The 19,659-nt window shown below is 42.8% G+C and overlaps 1 protein-coding gene across 5 annotated transcripts in view; it reads right to left on the bottom strand.

The window, feature by feature from the left end:
- The window catches only part of slc4a2a (solute carrier family 4 member 2a), a 107,152-nt gene extending 88,008 nt beyond the window's left edge, over positions 1–19,144 (bottom strand). For 2 of the 5 annotated variants that reach the window (XM_069191113.1, XM_015354529.2), the window contains exons 1-2: positions 19,067–19,142; positions 7,201–7,269 (exon numbers count right to left, since the gene is read on the bottom strand). The gene's annotated coding sequence lies outside the window, so the exon portion shown is untranslated. Of the gene's footprint in view, positions 1–7,200; positions 7,270–17,731; positions 17,757–19,066 lie in introns of those variants that run through there. The other 3 variants (XM_015354528.2, XM_015354525.2, XM_069191114.1) reach the window with 3 other exon arrangements.
- Between the last annotated feature and the right edge of the window lie 515 nt (positions 19,145–19,659).

Here is a 19,659-nt window from a genome sequence, read left to right as displayed (position 1 = left end):
TTGGTGGTGGTGGAGGGGAGTCCCCATTACCTGTAAAGTGCATTAAGTGGAGTGTCCAGAAAAGCGCTAAATAAGTGTAAGGAATTATTAGAGTATACACCAAATGTAGACAAAAACTATGACTATGAGAGCAGACGTTTTTAATGCAGCATTTATCAAATCCAATTATGCAGCAAAGAAGCAGTATAATTTCCACCTATATGGCTAAAACAATGATGGTGGAAATGTAATGTTTGAATCTGTATGAAGTATATGAAGTATAACTTGTGCAGGTAGGAAAAAAAACATAAAATTACATGTACAATTAAATTTTTAACCAAATAATTTTGATTTTTTTATTACCACATTATCATTATTTTTTATCACAAGAGAACCAGGATCCTTGCTGATTATAGGGGATAGATGCATATCAAGTACAGATTCCGCATTATCACGCACTGTACATGTACAATTTTCTCAAAGACTAAAGAGAACTTCTCCGGAGAAAAGCCTCCTGTCCAACAGGCGAAGTGAAAAGTAAAGCATTTGAATAACAAAAGCTCAAAAGTTTGAACTAAAGCTACCTAAGGAAATTAATTGGAAAAGAATAATGTTTCAAGAGTCAGTTGTAACACCACTCCTGCACTGCACCTGCAGGGACTGGATGGTACAAAATTTTATAAGCCCTGCCCCAGCAGTTTAAGGAAAAATCGTTTTTAACTCTTTATATTAATTGAGCTGAAATCTCTGTAAAATGGGAAAGAATATGTATTTACGCAACCAAAGACCTCCCAGAATTTAAAAAGCAGCTCCTGAACTTCTATGTACACTGTAATTGGGGTAATTAAACTCCACACTAAGTGTTCCCTCAACTGTTATTAGGATAGCTGTTTGTATCAAAAATCAGCTCCCATTGTCTCTGCTGTGCAGGGAGGCCACTCCAGGTGAGAAGCCACAGAGTGCATTTTTCTCACGGCTACCAGCTGTGAACACTGTACAGGAACACCGCTCAGCAGATTGAGTGGTCAGCCCCAAACACGTGAAAGCAGGCACATCACAGTTCTGGGCTTGACAAAGTACTGCTGGTGAAGAATCCTAGTCAAACACTGAAATGTTTTTCTAAGGGCACACCTACCTCCCTAATCCTAACTTCAGCCTAACCACAGATGTCTTTTGAATTCTATGTCTGAACTGACGCTGGAGTTGAAGTTGCTTTAGTTCAGGTGTTTCCAGTCCTGGTTCTGTTGGGTTGGTGCGTCTGCAGGTTTTCTAGGTCTCCTTAGTGCAGCAACACCTAAAGAACTGGGAGAAGCTGTTAAATTGGTAAGAACTGCCTGCCCTGCTTTAACCCATAAACAGCTCTTCTGATAGCTGTTGAAGGCTTCTTACTGGGCACACCCAGTCAGTAACCTGTCCAGTGATCCTTTTACAATGCTATGATTGATATCCTATAGAACATATTGATAATTCTATGACTTGTGCAAAGACAGTCTTTGAGAAGTAGGAAGATGTGTCCTCTTGAAGGATTGCTTTTCGGTCTTATAAGCCTTACAGTTTTTGTTCTACTAATGTGGAACTACATGCTGTACTTCACCTAGTGGACTGCACCTGTACAGATGTTGCACAGCAACCTTGTTGCTGGACAGAAGTGCCAGTGATGAATCCCACTGCAAACGCTGTTTGATTTTTAAGCATTGGTATAGCAGTGCTTTAATATTTAAATATATATTACTAGTGGCAAGAGTGTTGCATAATACTGAGAAAAGGTACAGTATGAAAATGTAATAAAAGTTGCTGCATGTAAGTAACTGTATTTGTTAAGATGTTCTTCAAACACTGCTACTTCGAGCAATCTAACAGCTCTTAAAAAAGCAACTGCTGTTCTAATATTGTTTTTCTTAATGTTTTCACAAAAGTATTTCCAACACAGTCTCTCAAGACTCTGAAGAAGATTGTACTCCAGTCACCACCTCCCACTGTCCAGGTACGGAAGAGCAAAGAAAGGCTTCAACTAGTCTAAATGAGTTAATTAATTAAGGCTTCTGACCCTCCAGGACTGTAGTTGTGCCCCCTGTCCTACAGGATCCTGAACTGATTATTTAATAAAACCCTGATCAGGAATTGGATAGTGCAGGATACTAGGATTATGTAGGACTCTGACATTTATTTTCCCTAGTGTATAGGAAACGCTTCCTACAGTACATATTCTTCCAGGTGTTATATAGGATTTCTGAGGTGTTAAAGAATCTAATACATCAGGGATACTTCACCTCAAGCCAGCTTCTTCACTGTGTTTCATTAACCTGTTCCCTGTCAATTAAATCAAAGCACTGAACTGGAGCAGATTGCAGGGTCTGCTGGTGCAGCATCCCTGCAGCACAAGAGTAATCTACAGGGCCTTGCAAGGAACTGACAGGCACAAAGGTGTGGAGCAGTGATTACAGAGGGCCATGGCAGCTGCTGTACTTAACCCTGTTTATACACGCACCAAAATTTGTACAGACAACCACTCATTGCAAGATGTTTGGAACAAGCGTAGGTGTAATAAATAAGAATCTACAGGATCTTCACAGGATTCTACTTTCCATTTGGTAAAAGCATACAAGGTTTCTGTATGTTCTTAAGTTCTGGATGTATACAGTAGTACCTTTCCCAGCATCTCCTCAAACAAAATTGGCACAGTTCCTTTAGTGAAAGCATGTGTGCATGGTTTCACTTTTGTACTTGCAGTTTGCACCCCTCTCTAATTTGAAGGCTTATTACACACATCTTGCTTTCTTAGAATCGTAAACCACAGGAGTTTGGCTATTAAACTCAATTATCAATTTGACACACTCACCTAAGCAAGCCCAAGCTCACAGACCCCACTTAATAATAACAATAATGTTGCTTTATTAGCCCTATACAATTTCTTGCATTAGGAATTCGTTTAACATGCCAACTTGTACCTTCAGCAACTTACAACCTCCACTTTACAATTCCTGCATGATCTGGACTGGGGACAAGGAAAACGCAACACCGTGAACCACGCAAACAATGTGAACCTCAGCGATCAGCCAACTGTGGAAGAAAAGGACAAGACGACCTACTAAAGATATGAGCAATTGGACAGGACAGAATACAAATGACTGGCTTTAAAGGGGTTAAAGCTGTGGAAACTGTGCCTTGCTGAATGCCTGAATCTGGAAACGGTTCTGTCTTGCTGCCGCAAGACAGTGACTAAGACTCACACTGGAAACTGACTGAGCACCGAGACAAAAGTCTGTGTAGCTTTTCCACAGACTACAGCACATCAACTAGTACCACAGATAGCCTGGAATCAACCGAACAACGCATTCAATCTTTAAATCCATACCAGTCCACAAATAATGGAGAGAGAATCTGACATATGGTGTAAGACAGGAAAGTTACTTGCATCCATTTCAATGTTATCTGCTGCGATTCCTTAAAGCACGATCTAAAGATTGTTTCAATCGAAAGGCACCTGGAGAGGCTTGTGATCAGACACAGTACAGCTGCAACCTTCATGTGCCGTGGAGTGCCGCAGCTCAACTGCAAGAGTCACGCTATGCGATGTGCAGAATATAATATAGAAACACTCCAGCGAAATCCTCCTCCTGCCTCCGAGCTCTAGGAGAACCACCACGCTCCTCTGTCTGGGAAGCAGAAGAGGAGGAGCTCTCCGACAGCAGCGGTCCTGCCAGCCCAGATTACAGCTGATGTGGCTCCCTGGTGAAGCATTGGCCTGCAAGCAGGGGCAGCCGCAGCAGCTGGGTGACCCAGCCCCACTGGTGCGACATCTCAGCCTGTTTGTTTCAATTCGGTGGCTCAGATACACCTAATTTAAAGCCTGTCTGCCAGCAGACTACTAATATTTCATCAAGTTTCACATGTTCAATAGAGGTCTGTACCCTTTTTAAAAAGTTAAGAAGCTCGTAATTAAATGAACAGGCTTAGAAATCTGGAAAGACTGTACCAATGTCACTGCTATGTCTTTATACAAGTAAGGGGATATCTGAAACTATCTGGGCTTTAATCAAGGCTTTCTTTCGGTCGTTAATGGGAGAAAACCTGAAGAATGAATAAAAGAAAAATCTTTCTGCTGCCCACCTTGAATTGGGGAATTAGCTCCAAATTCAACTTTTTCTAAAGCAGACTTTCAAAATTTGTAATAGGACAGAGTAAATAATTTCCATATGTATTTTTTCAGAACTCTACAGATTTAGCAGGCCTCACCATGCAGAGCAACTTATTAACTCTACCAGTCAGGTGCTAATCCACCTGTAAGCTGCACCACAGGACTAGATCCACCAACCTCAGCATGTCTCTCTGTAAGCCATCAGCTAGGAAATAATTGTGAGTTCTGCAATTGTAAGAGCTAAGCAAATAAACAACAGCAGCAAATCAGGAGAAACAAAAAGCCCTTGAGGCTTGAATTTCATCTTGACATTTCAATATAAGCCATAAATAGAAAAAAGAGCTTTGACAAAGCAGAACAGCTGTTGAATCCTTAAAGAAAAATAAATAAAAACATAAGGTTTCTTTATAAAGCTTTCTACTCCCACATATTACTTGTGCCATGTTTTGTAAATTGATGTTAATGAGAGGCTAAAAAAACTCAGGAAAAATAAACTGGCTGGTCAAATCTAAATAATCTAGTGAATGAACTAGGCCTTTTTACCCCCACAACAAAGGATGATTTCTGTCAAGATAAGAAGGCTTCTCTGATGAAAAAGCTCAGAACTAGCCTCCAACACCGTACCTCTGCAATAAGGGATACCATAATCCAAGAATACTGGGACTATCAGATCTCTCCTTGATGCTTCTCAACACTCAGCCTGAGTTCCAGTTGTGTGCACAAGCTCTGCAGTATATACAAATCCAATTAAATAGGCATAGACGTTTCAGACTGCTCGACATTTTATTAAAATACAATTATCAGGGCTTCTCATTTAATTTCACAGAACTTCTGCAAAACCAGGATAAGCAACTTCCAGCAGTAGTAGAGGAAGTAGTATCTGGAGCATTCTGAGACATGGTTGCAAAGAATTACATTTGTGTAACACATACAGACATTCGCCAGCAGCCATATCACCCTACAATTCACAACTGACAACCCAATGAAGCTCAGCAGGTGTGAGCCTGGCCAGTACCTGGATGGGAGACATACTGGGAAAGCTATGATTGCTGCTGGAAGAGGTGTCAATGGGGCCAGCAGGGGGCGATCACCCTGCAGTCTGTGTGGGTCCTAATGTCCCAGTATAGTGACGGGGACACTATACTATAAAAAGGCACCGTCCTTTGGATGAGATGTAAAACCGAGGTCCTGACACTCCGTGGTCATTAAAGATCCCAGGGGGTTTCTCAAAAAGAGTTGGGGTGTAACCCTGGTGTCCTGTCCAAATTTCCCATTGGCCTATACCAGTCATGGCCTCCTAAAAATCCCCATCTATGAATTGGCTTCATCACTCTGTTCTTCTCCCCACTGAATGTGTGGTGAGTGTACTGGCACAGTGTGGCTGTGCTGGCGCAGCATCCAGGTGGGGCTGCACATTGGTGGTGGTGGAGGGGAGTCCCCATTACCTGTAACGTGCTTTGAGTGGGCTGTCCAGAAAAGCGCTAAATAAGTTTAAGGAATTCCTGTGCGTCTGACTGTCAACTGTGGAGGTGCTTTCCTGCACTCAGCGCTTGAAGAACTCCCCGGCAGCAGGAGCAGAGTAGCCCTGCCTGGCACTGTGTATGAGCCTGGTCCCTGCTGCTGCCTTGCGCTCAGCACTAGCTTGCAGATATTATTTCTAATCCTTCTCCCACTGGTGCAGCACTGTGAGGTACAGTTCACAATGAAGCACCTCTTAATCACTGGCAGTCTAATCCTCCCTAATTAAAGTAACCAGCAAAGTAGCCAAGATAAAGATAACGACTTCTTCCGGACACAACAGAAGCTAAAAAGTCATGACGCAGTTTAGATTAGCAGGTCTCAAAGGACCATTTTTACATCCAACAATTCTCAGTAAGAGAACAAAGACTTGAAATGTTTGCTCCACATTCTCCCAGAATACCACCATTATCTCCCAGTCTGCTTCCAGTCCTGAAATCACTGCTTCACGGCTTAACATCTGCTTTAACACTTGAAACTGGAGAGCAGCTCAACTGAATGCAGAGAATGTTTTACAGATACAAGATCACACAAAAAGCCTTTTCTCCCATTTTAGGAATTAAAAAAAAAACGTTATCCAAAATAATGTGACAGACAGAACCAACAGGCCACTGCCAGCTATATTTTAATTGGTGGCAGAAGAATGCATTAGGATATGATTCAAATCATTTTAAGCTATTAAAGTGCTTATACCTTTCGTACCTGGGAACAGCTTCAAGATCAACAATGATGCTATGGCCTGAGGACACGAGCTGAAAACCATATCTGGGGGCACTGAGGAGGGAAGCCGGGACACCTTTCTTTACACAGTTGTGGGAGTGAGGACCAGCCTCCCCAGCCACACTGTTAAAGCCTGCTCCTTCAAAAAATGGCTTAATGGGATTCCAGGACCATTAAGCTGTTAATAAGTTACCACCAAAAAGGTGGGCTGAATGTTCCTAAAGCATCATGCGGATCTCTCTCCCATTTCCATAAGGAGCTAAAAACAGCAAGAAGGAAGGAACAGTCTAATCCTTTTTATGTATCAAGCGTGCCAATGTGCTGCTGCCCATGTCTAAGAGCCCCATTTAAACCCTGTGGATTGGCACCACTGCGCAGCGTGTAGACAGCAGGTCCCCCACCAGAGGGCACAGTGGAATGATGCTTTCAAACAGAAAGGAAAGAGAATGCAGTTGCAGCTATACTGCTCCCAACAAGGCAAAGCACAACATGACTACTGATGGCTCAACCTAATAAATAAAAATAAAGTAAATAAAGTCTGGCTCCTGTCTGATCCTCTTTGGTATGCAACCTACCTGCAGGGGTTTGAGGAAATCTAATGAATTGGCAGGACTGCCTTACACATTGCATTTTTCCATCAGATTGAACAGTAACTCAGGTAATTAAAACACTATTTTAGTAGAGCCAAGTATGTGATAAATAAAAAGGGAATATGTGCACCTTGCCCAGACAGAAAAGCTACCCGACTGAGGCAGGAGAAAAGAGAACCAAAGCCAGCATTTAAAGAGAAGGAATTCAATAAGCAAAAGCATGGCCGCCTAAAGTGTTTTATGCAGAGGGCTTACCAGCCTCATTACAGGCTCTGTATATTTCCGAAATGTGGATTTTCCAAAGCATGATAATCAGAATTCCATCTGAAATAACAAAAGAAAGAAGAATTCAGTAAAACGGTTTGGAATCCGAGGAGAAGGAAACCGAGTGCACATTGACGCACTGAGCTTTCTGCTGTTTCTTTACCTGAAGGTTTGGACTTGCGGAGTTACCAGAGGAAACAGGCAGAAGGAGCTCAAGGCCAGGTTGGGCCCAGAGCACAGCACGCCTGTGCTGTTACACTTCTCAACATCCTTTCACAAGCCCAGCTTAAAATGCGCCTTAAGATGAAGTACTCATCTCAAAATGGGCCCTAAGATGAAGTACTTTATGTACTAGATGAAGAAAAGTTTAACAAAACAAACCCTATTTCCCCAAAGTGCATACCACAGAATGGAATGAAAGGTCAATTTCGAACCATGTTCACTTGATTCTCAAGTGAAGGGAAGGGGGGGCAGATTGGGTCTCTTTGGCCTGGTCAGCAGTTTGTCACGCAAGATAAACCAGCAGCATGCAGCCTGAACATAACACGATTCACACAGCAGCACTCAAGAGTCACGCTACACTCTCCACAGGCAAATCTCTATGGCTTTGATCCTTTAACAAATACAATTAAAATACAAATATCTGTTCGGCCCCAATTAACACACAACTGGAGTGGTAAAAATGTATTAAATATTGGTAATTTTAGTAACATGAATGTGTACAGTAAAAGGAGGGAAGGGTTTTTCATAATAAAAATTCTCCAATAGAAAGTGTTTAAATTTGTGAAAGTTGAGAACAAACAGCATTTTATGGCAATTACTGTACGTCCAGAATATATTACATGTGCAACATCTGGGATTTAGAACAGGAGTGGCATAGAAAAATCACTAAATAAATTACATAAGAAGATGATTTTTACACAGCAGGCCACTTTAACAGGAACACAAGAGCTCTAGAAAGTCTGACAGTATTTTTACACAAAAATATCTACACACTGAAACCATAGGATCTCAACCACAAATACAAAGCTGATAATAATAAAAAAAAGTTTTCTTCATTGGCCTGGGCAATGTTAAAGCAAATGAGGGCCAGACGTTAGTAGGTGGATTACAGGATACTGAGGTTTAAGAAAACAAATACATTTTTAAAACACATCCCGTTCGGCCCAGTCCTTGGCTAGGCAGCAATGGATTTTAAAATGGTAAAAAAAAAACACCAGTCTGCAATTATGAAAGACTGGAGCAGGACACCAGTGCCTTGGGATTTACAGCTGAACACTAGCATTCCTTGTTGTGCCCAGGAACCACTAACCCCATGTTGACAGCACTGAAAACGATCTGCATCTGTATAGGTTCCTTTCCTTAGGACACTACTGGACTGCAAATAAGCCATTTGAAAATTCCTTGCAGTTAGAAAATCATTTTTGGTGAACAGTAAAGTCAGAAGGTCTTTAGATCTAGCTTTAAAGGATAATTCGGTCTTAAGAGTCAAATGTTGTGTCCATGCACAAAACTGCAGCGCATTAAACAGCTTTTTCTTTTTACACATTTTACATTACTCTACAACAAACAGATCACAATAAGCCCTTCTAATTTAAGCTTCTTTTGAGCACTGAACAAGTACAGGTACCAGTGCATGTGCGCAAGCCTCTTCTCCTCTCCTGCACAGCACCCATGGGTGTCACAAGGGACGTGCAACCCCTTAACAAGAGCACCAGAATCTGCAGCAGCAAATTTCAGAAGCTTTCTTTTCCCTTCCTAGCAATTAGCAAAACTGGCAATTACAGTCCAGTGACAAGGGCTGACAAATGATGGAGCAAGAAAACAAACATGTCATTTTGGAAACCACACAGAACGGAGAGCACACACCCCCTCTACTGGAGCAAAAGGAACCTGCTGCCGCCTGCACCAGCTACTCCAGAGCCCAGTGTGCCTTTCAGGGCTGTCCCCAGAAACCCAAGCCAGGCCTTTGTGAAACAGGCCACTTTCTCATTCCATAAGGACATCTAAAAAGGAGCAGTTTGTATGCTTTGTATTTTCTTGTTGTTTTTGGATTCTGACTTACTGCACATCCTGTTATGTGTAGGCACTGCCCAATCCCCCAGTTTGTTTCAGGGCTGTTGGCATGCAAACCGAACTGAAGAATTCCACACAACCGCTTTTGGGAAGCTAGTGGAGAAGCAGTATTGCAAGGGAAATTAATAAGTGCCGCAAAATGCTCTGAAGCCCACACCACGGTAATGCATTTCATTGCATTCAGAATCAATTAGGTTTTTCTTCACCTTTTTGGGGAAACTATTAAAAAATGCTAATTACAGTCTAACAACAGCATCACCAAGCATCAATTAAACAAACTGAGAAAGAACATTTAAGTGTTAATTCTCTGTAACCCCAACACACATCTACTCGAGCAAGGACCAGAAGATGGAATGAAGCTGGAAAGGCAAAGTGGCATTATAGCAGCATATCCTCTAGCCAGGGCAGAGGCCAAGAGACCAAGTGTCACTGCTCTAAGTGGTAAAGATGCCAGGGATCATGCAGTTGATAAGCAGCCCTTCTCCTACCCCCCCCCGTGCAGGGTGTGGTTGACTGTTGGCCCATCTCTACCAGTACAGTTTTCATTCTGCTCCAAAATAATTGTCTCTGGTTGGCAGAATTACAGGGCCGCTTTCTAGAATGTATATAAAACTATAATAACAGACTAAAACCGTTTTTTTTGTAGTAAGTACACAGGTTTTTTTGTGCTGGCTGGCGTCTGTTTGTTTTTAAAGGGTTTGTTATTTTCCTGTGGGGAGCTAATTGCCGCCCTGGGAAGTGCGGTGGAGTTTCTCCACGTGGAAGCACGTTTCCCCAATCGGTCCCGTTCCCACTTGTCACCGCCAGCAACCTGGAGCCTCCCATTGCTGCCCCCTTCACTTGGACGAACTCCAGAACCCCAAGAACTGTATTCCAAGGGGCACAAAGTTGGGTCCAAGTCATGCTCAAGCAAAAAGTGAAAACGCAAAAGCATTTTGTGCATATTGCTTAAAATCCAATTTAATTTTGTTTGCATTACACAATTCATTGAGCAGTACTGCACATACTTCCAAACGGTTTTGACAGATCAGTTCATCAGGCAGCCTAAGGATGTAACTAACACTCCAGCCGTGAGAGGGGAAAGACAACATCAGAACGAAGAGTACTAGAACACTGCCAGAGCCTCAGGATTGTCACAGATTTATTTCTCTCCTGTGTGGTAAAGGAGATCCACTGCTTCTGTGACAAGAGCGCTCACTGCAGGCCCTCAGAGGAAGCCACTTGCTTTCAAGGGAATCCTAAAAGCAGCACAAACAGGATCCTTGGCAGAGGATTACCCAGCTGCTGGAGGCTGACTGTGCTGCGATCTCTGTCAAAGCCACGACATCGGCCCCGTTTCTGTGCCCAGAGCTCAGCATATTCCTGGCGCCAATTCCAGGGTTAGAGCGATATCCTCCCTCCACCCTTCCTGCCACTGGCATCTAACGGTTTTCTGTGGCTGGGGGCAGGGGGGCTGATCTTCCAGTAAAGTACAAAGCAGTAAGACTCCCTGGTTGAGAGACGGCCTGAGCAGAGAGAAGACATTAATCTCCTTCACACTGACCAGTAGTAAGAGAAGTAAATGTAGGCTTATTGTTGAAAACATCTAAATTGGCCTCATTAAATACCAATTTAAAATGATTCCCAGGATACACATCCCTGTTCTCAAGGTCTCCAGGCTGGTACAACAGACAACTCTTAACTCACCGTTCAAGCAAAGGGAAGATCCAGGGTTGTGAACCCTGAGCATTTTATACAAGCAGCCACATCAAGGTCGTAAAAATTGACCAATTTCCTATTTGTGAAATATAGGACGATCCATAATCATCCATTTTCTAACCTCTTATTCAACTCAGGGTCACAGAGGAGCCGGAGCCTATCCCAGCAAGCGATGTGTGCAAGGTAGGATACACCTGGATGGGATGGCTGTACTTTACAGGGCAGACACTAACAGAGACATGAGGCGCACACACACACACCTGGGCCAATTCTCCCAGAAGCTCACTATTCTAGCAGTATGTTACTGGACTGTGGGTGTGAGGAAGAAACCAGAGCACCCGGAGGAATACGGAGAGAACAGGACCAATTACACACAGAAATAGCATGCCAGGTCCAGAATTGAACCCAGGACACCAGCAGTGTGAGGGAGCGATGATGACCACTGATGTCTGCAAACAGCCTACTTTTGAGAGTTTACAACAAATGAACTGCCTGCTGTTATGCTGTTTCAGTGAACATAACAACCCTGTGGAGGGGTGTTGCTCGTACAGATATCATGGTCCCACCCCATTAAACTGGACAGAAGAAAATGCGATAAGAGATGAGAAACACATAAAAACTGGTTCATTTGATTTTTCTTCCCTGAAATGCTACCAATATGGCAAAATTCCAAACTCATCTAAGCTATGAAGGTATTTTTCCATTAAAGACTCCTATGATATAACATCACTTTATTAACCCTATACAATTTCTTGCATTAGGAATTCATCTTTTTGCATACCCTAGCTTGCTCTTCATGAGACACAGACGGGGAGAGAAGCTTGGGGTCAGAGTGCAGGGTCAGCCATTGTACAGCCCTCCTGGAGTAGGCCCAACGGAGTAGGATTCCTCTGCCGCGGTGGGATTTGAACCGAATACCTTCCAGTCACAGGCACAGATCCTTAGCCACAGAGCCACCGCTCCGCCTTTATTTCATAAACAAACATGTTTTACTAACAAAATCAATGCAGTGGAATGCATCAGTGAAAAAAGCACCAATTTTCAGGATTGAAAATTCTTTGTATGAAGAACTGTCTGTTTGTCTGAAAAGAGCTACCCAGCCATGTCAGCAAAGCAGATCCTGTAGCAAATTTCAAGAAGCAGTTGCACAAGATTCTAAGACCAATAAACTCATAACAACCAAATCAGAAAGATCCACGAAACAGGTAACTCATCTTCAAGCATTTCTGTGAAAAACACATATTCCAAAAATAAGAACTCCTCCAACAGGAGCTGAAACGATTACCAGCTCTGATTCTAGAGAACTCCTGACCTTATGATTTTAAAAACTTTGTCAATGAAGCACCTCTGTTGCCCAAACAGACCCTCATACAGAGCACATCTTCTGCTCTACAGTCCAGACATTGCAGTTGTGGCTCAAAGGAGTATCCAACTTTGATAAACTACAATAAAAATTACCCTTGAAAGAGAAGACTACTAAGGGAATTTTAGTCGAGAAATCAAATTCCTGAAAGGTGATAACAAAATCAAACTACAAGAATTCTGCAGAACCAGAGCAACACCTACAAGAGAATAAAGGGGAAAACAAGGAGGAAGAAAGAGTTGTGGGAGCATGGAACAAGCTACAACGTTACACTGATGAGTCAATGCCAACACATCATTCCAGAAACAACTGGATGAAAAGCTCAGAGAAATTGATCATAAAATCATAATTAGGCAGATGAGCCAAATGACCTAATCTCATTTACCACTTTCACACTCTTAATTTCCACAAATTGAGCACCACTGTGTAACTCAGCCTCATGTCCTGTGTCCTGCCAATTGCCTGTGACTTTGCAGTGCTGTCCGAGAGAGCGCCAGGTGCAGGGGTCAGAACAGTGAACTAGTGACAGAAAAGGCTTGGGAACTCCAAATAAAGGTTTCATTAGTACAGGATTAATCACACAGTGGTGAAATCATCTAGAAGCTCCATTCACCTCCATCAGTCCACATCAGCAACAGGCTGTGACTCATCTCCTACAGTAGAGCTGCTCTGGTCAACCAGCACACTTGACAACATCCTGCCTTGTCATGTACTGACAGATGTGTATAAATATGGGAAATTCTCTGAAGGAACAAATATTGTAGACAAGTACAATTTACTCTACATACCGATGCACGAATGAACAAAATTAAGTGGATACAGTAGGTAGTTTCTGGACACAAAGCATTCACACCTGTAATAATGTAAGAAAATGAGAAAGGATGAGACATGAGCTGAAAGGAGGCCTTTGTTTGGTAGTTTAAGAGCGAAGTGAAACTGAAAACCAAACCACCCCAGCGATATGTACAATGTAGTGCATGTTCCTATTACCAAAGCAGATCATTTTGCACTTCTCAATGTTACATTTCATTCTGCCGTGCGCCTGCCCACTGGAGTCCCCTTGCCGCAGTGAAGGGGGAATTATCTGACAGTCTTAGCAGGCATCAGGGTCACCTGGCAGCACCAGTTCAAAAAGCTGCAGGTCTGGGCACAGGTGTAGGAATGCAGATGCATGAGCTACAAGTCTCTTCCATCTCATCTTCTGGTGGCTGCAGCCCTACAAACTACGCATAAGCTTCCAGCAGGACATGTTGCGCAGGGAGCCCTTGCTGATCTGTGGGCCTGGGGACTGCTCCCTCCAGGACAGAGGAGGGCAGGAGCTTTCAAGACCTGTCACACAGCCATCAGAAGGGAAAACCAGGACTTGGTTCTACAGTCAACCGCAGATGCAGGCGACCGGCAAGACTTTACACTGAGTCACAGCGCAGATCAGTTACACGACTGTAAACACGCACACTTACACACTGCTTCCACCGCTGGATCAGTAACCATTATAGCCACCCCCCCACCTACAGTATTTACCATTGAATAAATATTCCTACCAGCTCTACAGAACCAGCTGTTGACGTGCTGCTGGAATAGCAGCTTGCACAGGCGAGAAAACCCAATCCAACTTTGGCAATAAAAAACAATCTGTAGGTCTGTTAAACAGAAATGAAATGAACGCAGAAAAAGATGATCACAGGAGAATTGGACAATCTAAATGCTGGCACTAATGATAAAAAAATAAATTTTCTAAATTTAGAAAATATGTTAAACAAGAAATGTCTTGTTGAGGCAAGTAGCAAGACTCAAACACATTCCTGATGGTGCAGACAAGTGTTGCCTGCTCTGTATGAGCCTCCAGGATGATGTCAGCCTTGGTCTCATTCCTCCCAGACATCAGCGCCCTCATCAAGACTGGATTTTTACTTTAAGAAAAACGTTCCTTATTTATTATTTGCAATGCATACACTTTTAAGAACTAATCTGTGATATCAAGTAGCATCTGAATTGGAATTCCCCTTGGCATTTTATGCACATATTTGTATGAATATTTATAATCACGTTCACTGACACCATCATAATGTCCAGCACTGAATGTAGTTACTGATCTTCACTGAGTTCACCGACTGTAATTAAGTGACATTTAATTAAAACATGAAAACAGCCTACAGCTGAATGTTCTTTATGATCATACACAGCAGCAGCACCAGCCCAGGCTGAGGTGTACAAAAGTAAAAACTAAGAATGGTTTTGGGTGAAGCGAGCTGAATTTTCTAAATTCAATAAGTTTCAGCACTGTCGTAAAATTTAATTTCATGAAGAATCCAAATGCAGCACTTCTCAAAGTCACAAGCAATACACAATGAAGATCCCCATCCTGACTGACAGATACTAATAGCCTTTGGCCACAGTTGACAGCTCTCCCTCCTAATAACACTGCTCAACAAAGGCTGTCCCAGATTGGCTCCCGGTCCCCCACTAAATTCATCACATCAAACCTGCTGCTGAGCAGAAACGCAACACAGCTTCACTCATCCTTCAGAATAGATGTAAAACCTATGTCCTAACTCTCTGTAGTCATTAAAAACCTTGGGCGTTTCTTGAAAGGAGTCCTCCTAATAATCCCCATATGAACTGGCTTCATCTTCTCCTCCCCACTGATAGCTGGTGTGTAGTGAGTGTACTGGTGCACTATGGCTACAAATCTATGTGAGGCTACAAATTGATGGTGGTGGAGGGGAGTCCCCATTACCTGTAAAGCGCTTTGAGTGGAGTGTCTAGAAAAACACTAAGTTTAAGGAATTATTATTATTTTATTATTATTACTCCTCTCTTCAAGCACTGAGTTGCCCTGAAAAGAACTGCCAAGGAGATACACTGGACCTCCATAGTGAAAAGAATCATATTCTTCAATTTCACAACATTTCACAAACAGTTACAGCACTTATCTTTCTCCAAGTAAGCATACACCACTCAATATTTCAAAGGAATTCATTTTGTGTGCAATTAGGTTGAAAAAACAGAACACTGGCTATACCTCCCGTTCCTCTTTGGTTTCTCTGCTTGTCCTGAGAATTGTGGGAGGATTTAGACCACATACCTAAAAACCATTAGAAACCAGAAAACTGACTGTATATGTCAATAACTAAAAAGCCAGTGTTTGGGTGACATTTAAATTGCTATACCCTCTCAGTAGGGATGCCCTACAACTTTCATCCTCGTCACATTAGCACTGAAGACCAGAAGACTAAAGGACACAGTGCCAGCAAGAACACTGGCCAGAAGTAGGAAAGGCAATGTTCTGTTATATTACTTTTTTACACATGCTATGTTATGAATTTTTATCATTTTCTATTAGTCTCTGCTTGCTACAGCTCAGGCTGCTCCTCTGGAAAGCCTAGGGACCAACTGAGACATCTCCTCAGAAGGATCTGTAGAACAGCCATTTTACTGCAAACAATCAGACAGACAGTAGCTCGCCAGCCTCAAGCTGTTCACGGTTATGATAAGAAATCGTAAGTTCTTATCTTTCACAGTAAAGATAAGAGATTCATGGCCTGGCCTAGTTAATTTCCTAACAAGGATCCATAAACCCCAGCTGCAATCTCACTACACTGGCACTACTGGAGCAGATAAAGGCCATATCAAGTCCAGTGATAAGCAATAGAGAAGCAACTGCAACAGCATCTGCATAAGACCTTTCACCTGGGATCACTTCTCAGGCCACCAGCGCCTCATAACACACTGGCCAGCACACAGAGTCTGTGTAGGCATCTGTGTGCACCACTGGAGAAGACAACAATAAGCCCACAGTGGTTTACCTCTGTGCTCCTGGTCTAGCATGACTGCCTCTTTCCTGGGTCTCTTCCTAAATGCAACAGCATTGGGGAACTGGAGAAAAGCTGCTGAACCGGTCCAGTTGGGCCAGTAACAGGACTCTGTCATTAGCCCAAATGGACTATAAACCTGCAGGCACACCAGTTCACTACTGGGACTGGGGATCCCTGCTCCACTCAGGTGCAGGCACACCAGTTCAGTCCTGGTCCTAGGAGACCCCAGCTTGTGTTTGTTCCAATAGAGCCCTCAATCATCAGTGATATCTGGTGTCTGTAACTCATCTGCCTGCCTGTTTAGGATTTTTTTCTTACAGTCAAGAAAAAAAAAATCTAAACAAAATAAATAACATTGGCTCTCATTCCTGGTTATGGGCGACACCTTTTCTTCCTGAGTTTTGCTCCTGATATGTTAAGCAATTTTCTTTTTGAGGCCTTGTTTAAAACTTGCTTTCAGCTCTCATAAAGCTGAATGAAGTTAGTACCTGGTATGAACCCAGAGGTAATTTGAATATTTCAGGACTACTCTCACTCAGGTCTGCCTACTGAAATATAACCAACTGGACTTCATCCAAAGGAAAAACACTGACTCACTGTGGGAGAGTCCGGTACAGTCTCTTTCCCAACTGTATGTTCATCAACTGATCAGCTATTATGAGTTGCTTAGTCAGAAATGAGAGGGCAAATTCTTAATTATCAAGCCGATAAGAGATTGCATAAAGTTCTATGTGCTGAAGTTGTTAGAAATAATACCGTAGCTAGAGCATTGCTGAAGCCAAGGACTGAGAAAAAAATCTACACCAGTAAGCAGATCAGTTACAGGCACCAATTATCAGTGGTGCTCAGGGCCCAGACGGAACAAAACCCAGCAGACAGAGGTCTAGTAGGACCAGGGCTGAAAATTAGTGATCTATATAGCCACTTCGTTGATCAGGAGCAGATCATCCTTTCGTTTCGCTATGAGCTAAACCAGCTGTTAACACAGCCCCCTAGTGTGTGCTCCGAAAGTGTCGCATCAACACATCGTCAGTGTCTGATTGGCTGGAACTGATCAAACTTGAGGAAATGTTAATTGTGCAAGGTGAACTAATGCACAATAAATATCTTTTCTAACCAACTGTACAAAAAAGAGGCAGGAGCAAACCTAAATTTCTAGGTGACAATTCCCTACTGAATTACGTCAAATGAAAGAAACCATAACGCTGTGATCTGGAGTCAGAAAGTATTAATTTTGATCACAGTCCGCCCCCTGCCACACTTCGGGTGCCCACAGCTCTGCAGGAATTCCACAATGTCAGCCATGCTTAAGACACAAACACGGGCTGCTGCTCGAACACCGCCCGAATCTCGCCTGCGATGTGACCGAAGGCTGCACGACAAAAGCCTTTCAACAGAGAGAGGCAGATGGCCAAATCCGAAAACACGAATGTGGGAGCCATGGTGTCTAAATGCAAATTCAGGAAAACGCTCGTCCGCAGATCTTCATCGCGAACAGGTGTCCTGAAAACAAAACCGCATATTTAACCGAAAAATCATTAATCCGCTGTCCCCGGCTGACGTCACTTACTGTTTCACAGAAAGCTAAAATCCCGGTATGCTGCTGTCACCACACCAAATCATGCGCCTTACGACACTTCCGAGAATAAACTGGTGATCATCTTGCAACCACAAGAAAATAAAGGCGGTCCAAAATATCGGTCAGCGCAATTTCAAATGAATTTAAAAAGCACCCCGAAATTTAAACTGACGTGGCTGAATGTGCCGTGACCTACCGTAGTACCCAATTGCTAATTTAAACATATAATGTAGCTACATATTACTTCTATATTGTAGATGGAGAGCGTGTAATCGCAGCCTTTGTATGTGGTCTTGGATGAGGACGCCAGCCAAAACAACCTGGTAGCTCTAGCCACCACAGGTGAGGCCTGGAGATAGCGGTGTATGCTTGTGAGTACTGTGTGCCAGCAACAAGTTTATGAGCTTCGAGCATTACCATGGCGAATAATTTCATTATAACACTCAGACACGTAGAAGAAACAGAAGAAGCGAATTTGACCCCCACCTGCAGGCGCAGCCAAGAGAAAGAGAAATCTGTAAGGCTACAGATCTACAGAGCTTTGTCTACTCGCCATTCATTCGGAAAGTCTGACTAGACAGTGGAAAAATTAAGTGTTGCAGAGATTTTAATCGCAAAAATGCCAATAATAATTTCCTTTTTCCTGTCTCAAGAGGCACTCCAGAAAAACCCAAGCAACGGAAACAAACCTTGGGCTTTAGTCTGCTAGTGTATAACTACTTTCACTACTAAAATAAATATACAAAAAGTTCTTAATGCCCCGACTTGAATACAAAAGTAGTTACATTTCGCAGACGCAACCGAATTTCTAGATATTATAATGGGCCTTACGTTTGACATGGCTTGTAAATAGCTAACCCTAAAAATGAAAGTCAACTATCAAAATCACCCAGTGAATTCATATGATATACATACTGTATATAAAAACCAAGCGCAGTCACGCGTAAGTAACTGAAAGCGAGGTCAAGCCCAGCACCAGTTTTTCAAGCTGTCTTTCTACACCGGCATCTCTCTCTCCAGCTTCTTCATTCTGTAACCAAGTTTAACACCGCTGACTAGGAGCCCACTTTGCCACTAAACAAAACTGCCAACAACACAAAGGGAAACTGAACAGATTGTATTATTCAAGAGCAGTTTCCTTCTCTCCATTTAACCCAATTTCAACTTCTTGTTAGATTTCCACATCACAGCGGAATGCCGCAAAACTATCAGCCTTTCCAGACAACCACGTCATCAGCTCAACCTAAGCTAAAATATTGTTAATTGGGATATTTATATTTCCATTCATCCTACCCTGATAGCTCGTCGTTTAAAAAATATTCTTACCTCAAGTTTAAAATGCTCGCTTTCGCTCTCTTTGAGCGAAATTCACACAAGCCATCACCAAAAAAACGTGGAATACGTGCGCGCCCTAGACCACGTGTTGCGCTATGAAGGCAAAGCGCCCTCACTCCCGGGCGCGCCCCCGCTCCGGGAGGAGATTTAGCTGCGTTACCGAGAAGGTTCACAGATTGTTATTATTGTGAGAACAAATTACCAAAGGTTGTAGAACCCGGATAAATTCAGCCACAATTGTAGCCGGTTAACTCTATACCAATCTAAAGAATTTAGTAAATGTAATAAAGTTAGTAAATCAGGTGAATTCCTCCTTTCTGTGTTCTTCAGAGAGGCTTATTTATCGGTCAAATTAATGACGGTGAAGAACTCAATAATAGCTACTTTGTATTACAGCTGTTTTATTTACTCACTCCACGCCCTTTTTAGAGAATGACATAATTCGGTTACCTGTAAAGTGAGTTTATGAAGTCCTCAATTTTTGTGATCATCTTGGGAAAAACTATGGTTGGTGCTGGAAGAGGTGTTAGTGGGGCCAGTAGGAGGCGCTCACCCTGCAGTCTGTGTGGGTCCTAATGTCCCAG

The sequence above is a fragment of the Lepisosteus oculatus genome, chromosome 6, assembly GCF_040954835.1.
Source record: "Lepisosteus oculatus isolate fLepOcu1 chromosome 6, fLepOcu1.hap2, whole genome shotgun sequence".
NCBI lineage: Eukaryota > Metazoa > Chordata > Actinopteri > Semionotiformes > Lepisosteidae > Lepisosteus > Lepisosteus oculatus.
This window is presented reverse-complemented; position numbering and strand designations above follow the sequence as displayed.